This window comes from Triticum urartu, unplaced genomic scaffold, assembly GCF_003073215.2.
Source record: "Triticum urartu cultivar G1812 unplaced genomic scaffold, Tu2.1 TuUngrouped_contig_8049, whole genome shotgun sequence".
Lineage (NCBI taxonomy): Eukaryota > Viridiplantae > Streptophyta > Magnoliopsida > Poales > Poaceae > Triticum > Triticum urartu.
Window position 1 is genome coordinate 1097 of NW_024118956.1, and position 7808 is coordinate 8904.

At 42.9% G+C, this 7808-nt stretch overlaps 1 long non-coding RNA gene across 5 annotated transcripts; it reads left to right on the forward strand.

Moving 5' to 3' along the window:
• Nucleotides 1-435: 435 nt before the first annotated feature.
• On the forward strand, nucleotides 436-7468 carry LOC125531767. 5 transcript variants are annotated; one of them, XR_007293515.1, is made up of 6 exons: nucleotides 436-851; nucleotides 1054-1202; nucleotides 1272-2520; nucleotides 2603-2666; nucleotides 7123-7239; nucleotides 7350-7460. It is a non-coding gene; the product is annotated as an uncharacterized LOC125531767 (long non-coding RNA). The 5 variants fall into 5 exon arrangements; XR_007293511.1 differs by having other exon boundaries at nucleotides 7123-7468; XR_007293514.1 differs by lacking the exons at nucleotides 7123-7239; nucleotides 7350-7460 and adding an exon at nucleotides 2801-3668.
• The last annotated feature ends 340 nt before the right edge of the window (nucleotides 7469-7808 follow it).

The window sequence follows — 7808 nt, forward strand, 5'->3', positions numbered from 1 at the left end:
AGGAAGGCCACTGGACGGTCCTCTGCTCAACCGCTGCCACACGTATGCCGTCGTCACACCCTCTACCACCGTCTCCCTCTGCTGGGTAGACGAGGAAGCCGATGTCAGCATCACCAACGCCATGTTCCACGACTTCAGGGTCGCTGGATCTGGGATATCCACCCTCTGAAGCCGCTGCCCGGGTTCGAATCCTCCTCGCTCGGGATTTTTCGTTCCTAGGCATCTGACAGGCGAGCCCTCTCGTTCAGATACACTGTCAATACGCGATTTAGACCTTTTTGCAAAAATAAATCTGGACCAATGTTGGTACTGACATGTAAAAATTTGCAAATTATGGTACTAATTTGCATGTGATGTCCCAATTATGGTACTTTTGTGCAATTAACTCTTCTAGACGCCGGCCTCTTCTTACGCGCAGGAAGGCCACTGGACGGTCCTCTGCTCAACCGCTGCCACACGTATGCCATCGTCACACCCTCTACCACCGTCTCCCTCTGCTGGGTAGATGAGGAAGCCGATGTCAGCATCACCAACGCCATGTTCCACGACTTCAGGGTCGCTGGATCTGGGATATCCACCCTCTGAAGCCGCTGCCCAAGCCCCAAACCGCTATTCACACCCTGAACAAATACCGCGTTCGATGTGTCGATCGCGTAGGAAACTGCCAGCATTCACCGCTTTGTTTCCTCCTAGGAGCAGTTCATGGCAATTGAGCCGTGAGTTCACGGCCACGGCCGCCGCCGCCGCCAGGGCAGCCACATCAACTGACCGCAGCAACACCAACAATCAAGTGGACATAATGGGTGGGATACGGAGCGGATAAGGCCTCCGGCTGTCTCTAGAAGATTGAGGTGATTATGATGAACAAGAAATCTCTCTGTTTTATTATTCTTTATTTTCTGCAGTTTATGTTCTACTGAAAAAAATCACCAACCAATTCTACTTACTTTGAGCAGAACTTGCATCTTTTATGACTTCCTGCAATCTAGCATAATCCTTCTTTGTAATAGAAGACCAGTGTTATATGTTTGATGGGTTGACATTTCAATGCAGGGAAGAGCCCAGGAGGTAGCTTTCCCGCACAACACTCCATCTCTCACGATGTCAGTGATTCAATTAGGATGTGGCACTTTATTGTGTCTCTATTGGAGGAAAGGGACACGGAGAATTGGAATTACAAAGTTTACACCAGAAACATAGAGGTAAACGTTCATGTATGCATTTCCTCGTAGTTTTGGTTTCGGTTTCTTTTATCATGTGATTTGATGCAGATATAAGAACTCATCTCCAAGCTATAGTTTAGGAGAGGCGAGCCTACACCTACAGATGCCATATCATTTTGTTCACCTACAGATAGGTTGATGATTTGATTTTCTTAATTATCATCCAATGTTACCTCATAAATCCTTTTGAGCAAGGTATTGTTCGTGTACATATTAATTGCTCAAGCATTTTCGCCGTCTCTATTCAAGTTTACTATTGCGTGAAAAGTTAGATGCTTATATGTCTGGTGACATCAAAACATTTGATTGTTCAACGTCAAAGAAAGCAACCAAATATTTCATTTGTGATGTACTGATAGCATTTCTTGGTATTTCTTGTTACACAAACACACCTGCAGATCACCAACCGTGTTTTTTTAGGTTGTGAATGCGTCCAAATTGGTATTGAACAGATCAGGCTGTTGCTGCCCCATGAATGACTGTTATGTGATTCTTTCTAGCAATATACAAAGCCTTATGATCATGATGCTGCTGCCCCATGACTGAATGTGTTTCTGAAAGAGGATGTCACACAGAGTATAATACTGGAAGGAGGAGTGAGCAACAGCCAGATCAGAGAAGTTAAGAACAAGACACATGCTTCAGATTAACTCCTATTTCTTAACCAGTATGCTTTTGATGATTGAAGTACATTAAAAAAGTATATATTTCTTCATATTGACGGATTCTAATGGTATGATTTCAGCATGCAAATAATTCTTCTATATGTCTGACTATAATGTGCTGCCGTGCAAATATGCAGAAGGATGATCTCACTTTTGGGGACATGGTTTTGTGAATCGATGTGTTATCTTGACCAAATATCTTAGTATTTGTACAACGTTGCAATATGGATAGCCTTGTCGCCACTTTTACTGGATTGATATATAATACTGTATGTACAATGATTCGGTACATATATACCTGTAGCAACTACTAATCGAAATTTCTTCTTCCACCTACAAAAATATATAGAATCTTCCTGCATAATTTCATGTTGATACCTGATTTCCATGTCCATACTGTTGGGGCGAGCTAAAACTGCAAGGCCTCATAGTGCATAGAGGCACCTAATAAAGTTTTCAGGTTTGTCCCAAGAACTATTATATCCAGACAAGATATTTGCTTGCAGAACCACCAGAGCTCTGAACCTTCTAGGTAATTTCACATGGTGTGCAGGTTGAGCTGTCCAACAAGTGCAATATAATCAGCGGCAGGGCACCCACGATATCCCTGATTTGCATTTAAGTGATATAAGGTTTACTCATGTTTTTATATTTTCTTTGTTTTTCTGTTTTGCTTGGTTGAGTTTCAACTCATGTTGTTTGTTTGACAAAAAGAATCAGGAGAAGGGGGAAAAGAGAGGCGGAAGCATAATCTTGGGAGTAATGGAGATGCTGACAGGTACTTCCCATCTTCCATCCATTTCATCTTGTGTTTGGATATGAAGCGGTGGCGTAGTTGCCACAATAGTCATGTTTTTGCCATCAATGAGAAGATGTGAAGAGTGATACAAAGTATGTCTTGTTATATGGAAGAGTTAGAGCTGGATGGAGCATCAAACAATGGAATCGAGTCATGCATGGAATTGTAAGCCGATCATATAGGCATAGACCTGAATTCATTTTTCCGATGTATAATTCAAATACTAATATAAAGAGTTCGTTATTGCTGTTTGTTGTGAACCATGTGAACATATTGCTGTAACAAAAAAAATCTGTGTGAACATATTTGAATGGTCTCATCTTCAAATAAGATCTCTATAGTAGCAGGATTCCTTAATATTTAAATCTGGAAAGTGAAGACTTATATTTATAAATTATAAAACTGTACTTGGTCGGATAAAATTGTGCATACAAAAACTACAAGTTTCCTGTGCTTGAAATATTTTTTCCACTATTTGCTTTGATCGATATGTGGCTTGCATGCAAATGATAATTGGAATTTTGTTTTCTTTGCATTTCTGGGGTGTGGAAACAATTTTGAATAAAGGATATATGTTATTTAGTGATGTTCTTGTTTAGATTTATTACCAGCGTAAAAACTAATTAAGGATCAGTTTTAGATACGTGCATTTGCACGTACACGATTACTAGTTACGACTGATTCGGCAACTGTCGAGGAGCTACTGGCTGTGGCGGCGGAACTGGGGCCCCTAGTGGTAGCCAAGTGATCGTTTATGTATGCTACGATACAGATAGCATTCCCTGCCATGGCGAGGGTATGGTTCATAGATCTCAAGGGTTCAAGGAGAATTACAGGGAGGATTACAGAGAGAGGGAGAGACTTGGGGAAGAAGAAGCTCAGAGAGAAGATCTGGATTTGCTACAACTCATTCGTACCCCACACACCTACACACGCAACGCTATATAACTGAGTCGCTGGGCCGGTCCCTCGGCCCACGGACTGAGGGGCCGTGCCCTCGGCCCACGGCCTGAGGCCCAAGTTACTGGTCGTGGCACTCCCCCCTCCTTAAGCGGCAGCTTGACCTCAAGTTGTAGGAAGCTCTGTCAGTGCACTGGACCACTCCCAGGTTGCCATTGACAGCGGTAGCCCCGACCACGCGATCTTGTACTGCTGGCGTGTGCGCCCTCCGACGCGCACCCATCGCGATGCTAGAACTTGCGCGGGCTTGGACGATGCGGTCAGTTGCTGCGCGTACTGAAGCTCTTCAGTTGTGCTACTATCACCTGGTGGTGCGGCCGGCTTGAGCAGGGAGACGTGCACCACAGGGTGTATCTTGCTGGTGGCTGGTAACTGAAGGCGATAAGCGAGGTCCCCAATTCGCTCCAAGACCTGAAAGGGACCAAAATATTTGAAACCCAGTTTGTGGTTAGTGCGACGAGCCACTGACTGTTGCATATACGGCTGGAGTTTCATATATGCCCAATCGCCTGGTTGAAAAACTCTTTCAGAGCGATGCTTGTCTTCCTGAGTTTTCATGCGCTGTTGAGCGCGTTGGAGTTGACCACGTATAAGTGCAGTCATTGCATTCCTCTCGGACAACCAACTGGTAAGATCTGTAGGTGTATCAGAATGCAAGTTTTCCACGCCTAAATGTCTTGGTTCATAACCATAGAGAACTTTAAAGGGTGTGTGTCCAAAAGCAGAATGAAAATTTGTATTGTACCAGTATTCAGCCTAAGAGATCCACTGTGCCCATTTCTTGGGCGCAGAATGCACCATGAATCTTAAGAATGTCTCCACACACTGATTCAACTTCTTTGTTTGACCGTCAGTCTTAGGGTGGTTTGCTGTGCTCATGTTCATCTTGGTGTCAGTAAGTTTGCACAGCTCTTGCCACACAGTGCTAGTGAACAAGGGATCTCTGTCAGTTATGAGAACTTTAGGTAGTCCATGTAACTTGTACACATTGTCCAAATAAGCTTGTGCAACAGAGAGGGCCGTAAAGGGATGACAAAGAGGTATGAAATGACCATATTTGTTGAACTTGTCGATGACAACCAAGATTGTGTCATAATTTTTGCTCTTGGGAAGACCACTGATGAAATCCATACTAACCATATTCCAAGCTTCTTTAGGTTTTGGAGGAGGGCTAAGCAAACCCGGTTTCTTGATGTATTCTGATTTAGCTTGCGGACAAATAGACCATGATTTAACAAACTGTTCCACTGATTGTTTGAGAGCAGGCCAGGAGAATAATGCTTTCACTTGCTGGTATGTAGCTTGCACCCCAGAATGCCCACCAATGCCACTCGAGTGTAATGAGAGCAGGATTGCCTGCTGTGCTTCTTTGTTTGCTCCCAACCACACTCTGCCCTTGTTGCCTGATAATTCGTTGTTGTAATGAAAAACCCTTGTTATTACTGCCAGTTATACTTAATTCAATGAGCAATTCTTTTGCTTGAGGGTCTGTCAGGTAACCATCAGCTACTACTTCCAACCACTGAGGTGTGCAATAAGACAAGGAAAATATTGTAGGCTGTGTTTCCACTCTGGATAGGGCATCGGCAGCACCATTTTCCAACCTTTTTTGTACACCACACTGTATTTGAGGCCCATAAGCTTTAATAGTGCTTTCTGCTGAATATGGTTGGAAATTTTCTGATCCTGAAAGTGTATCAGACTGCAGTGATCAGTGCTGATGGTAAAATGATCATGTTGTAGATAAGATTTCCATTTCTCAACAGCTAGCAGAATGGCCAAACACTCCTTCTCATAAGTGGACAGGCCCTGAGCTTTAGGACCTAGAGCTTTACTGAGATATGCAATAGGATGCCCTTGCTGCATCAAGACTGCTCCAATCCCCACGTTACTAGCATCTGTCTCTATTGTGAAGGTTTTCTTGAAATCGGGTAAAGCTAACACTGGGGCAGTGATTAATGCAGTCTGTAGTTGCTAAAAAGCTTCTTGGTTAGTGGGTGTCCACACAAACACCGTATTTTTCTTCAGTAAGTCAGTCAGGCTTCTGCTGATAATTCCAGAGTTCTTGATGAATTTTCTGTAATACCCTGTGAGCCCCAGAAATCCTCTCACTTATTTGACATTAGTGGGAACAGGCCGGTCCTTGACTGCTTGCACTTTAGCAGGATTTGTACTCACTCCATCTTTGCTAATGACATGGCCCAAATACTCCAATTTCTGCTGAGCAAAAGAACACTTACTCATCTTCACATAAAGCTGATTAGCAGCTAACAAGTCAAATACTTCCTTGAGATGCTTGAGATGTTCTGTGAATGTAGCACTGAACACCAATATGTCATCCATAAAACAGAGCACACATTTCCTGAGTAATGGAGCTAACACAGTGTTCATCCCAGTTTGAAAAGTAGCAGGTCCTTCAGTCACTCCAAAAGGAATAACTTTAAACTCATATAGCCCATTGTGCACTTTGAAAGCAGTTTTATGCTCCTCTCCTTCCACCAATCGAATTTGGTGGTATCCTGCTCTCAGATCCAACTTGGTGAACCACATGGCTCCAGCTAATTCATCCAACAGCTCATCCACTACAGGCATGGGATACTTATGTTTCACAGTAATCGCATTCAAGTGGCGATAATCAACACAAAAACGCCAAGTACCATCCTTTTTCCTGACCAACAAAACAGGAGAAGCAAATGCACTGGAGCTTAATTGAATGATACCTTGTTGTAACATAGTGGCTATTTGTTTCTCTATCTCATTTTTCTGGATTGGATTATATCTGTAGGGTTTGACATTGACAGGTACAGCCCCAGGCAGTAGAGGAATTTTGTGATCAAAACTTCTGTGTGGAGGTAGAGATGTAGGTTCTGAGAACAAATTCTTGTGTTCAGCAAGTAGTTTCTGTACTTCGTCCGGCACAATTTCAGACTGAGATGGGGTATCAGATATGTGGTACAAGTGGATAATATGATCAATAGCATCCGTCTGCAGTGACCCTTTCAGTTCTTGTGCTGACAGTTGCTTGCAATCATTTGCAGTTTCAAGAATCCCTTTTAGTGTTACTTCTGTATTTCTGTAACTGAATTTCATAATTTTCTTGCGCCAATCAACGCACATGGGACTCATGGTCTCCAACCAATTCATACCTAAAATGATGTCATAATTATCCAGTGGTAATGCTTTCAGAGATGTAGTAAAACTAGTGCCCTGACACCACCATTGAAGTCCCAATACTTGTTTAGTGCAAGTTAACAAGCCACCCCTGCTACTCGAACCGAAGCTGGGTTGAGTTGCTCGACAGGGCACTGCAGTTTCTCCACCAATTTCTCACTGATGAAGTTATTTGAGCTGCCAGAGTCAATCAGAATAAGCGGATGAGTTTTTCCTATCATGCCTTGCAACTTGATGCTCTCCTTGCAAGAAGTTCCACTAACTGCTTGTAGAGATAACTTCATTACAATTTCTTCTGTTTCAGATGTAGTATCACTATCTGCCTTTGCTGGTGCCTCATCCACTTGCTATGGAATTTGTAGTGCTGACAATAACTCCTCCATAACATGTATCTGAATGGATGTGGGACACTTGTGACCAGGTCCAAATTTCTCTCCACATTTGAAGCACTCTCCTCGGCTCGTCTCTGAGCCCTAAGATTATCAAACTTCTCATAGATTTTCCCTTTTTCTGTTATTTTCTGATCGCCAGGAGCTGATCCAAGTAATCCTTGGTGGATATACTGTTTGTTCCTCTGCTTGAAATCTGATTTGACTACTGGTCGACTAGTATCTTCAGCTAGCAAAGCCTCCTGTGTTTGAGCACAAGCAAATGACACATCCACAGTTACTGGGTGTTGCAATTTAACAGCTATCCTTATCTCCTGTTTCAGTCCTTCCATAAACCGATTGACAAAAAATGTCTCATCATATGAAGGATTGTACATAAGTATCTTGTGCATATGTTCCTCAAAATAATGAGCATAATCATCCACTGAACCTTCCTGTCGCAAGGCAAAAAACACATCCATAAGTCTGGAATACTTGTTTCTATTTGAACTTAGCAAACACTACAACACATAGCTGAGGCCAGGAATCAATTGTGTGCATAGCTTCATATGTTTGCAACCAGAGAGCCGCATTGCCTTGAAAATGCATAGTCGCAAAATCA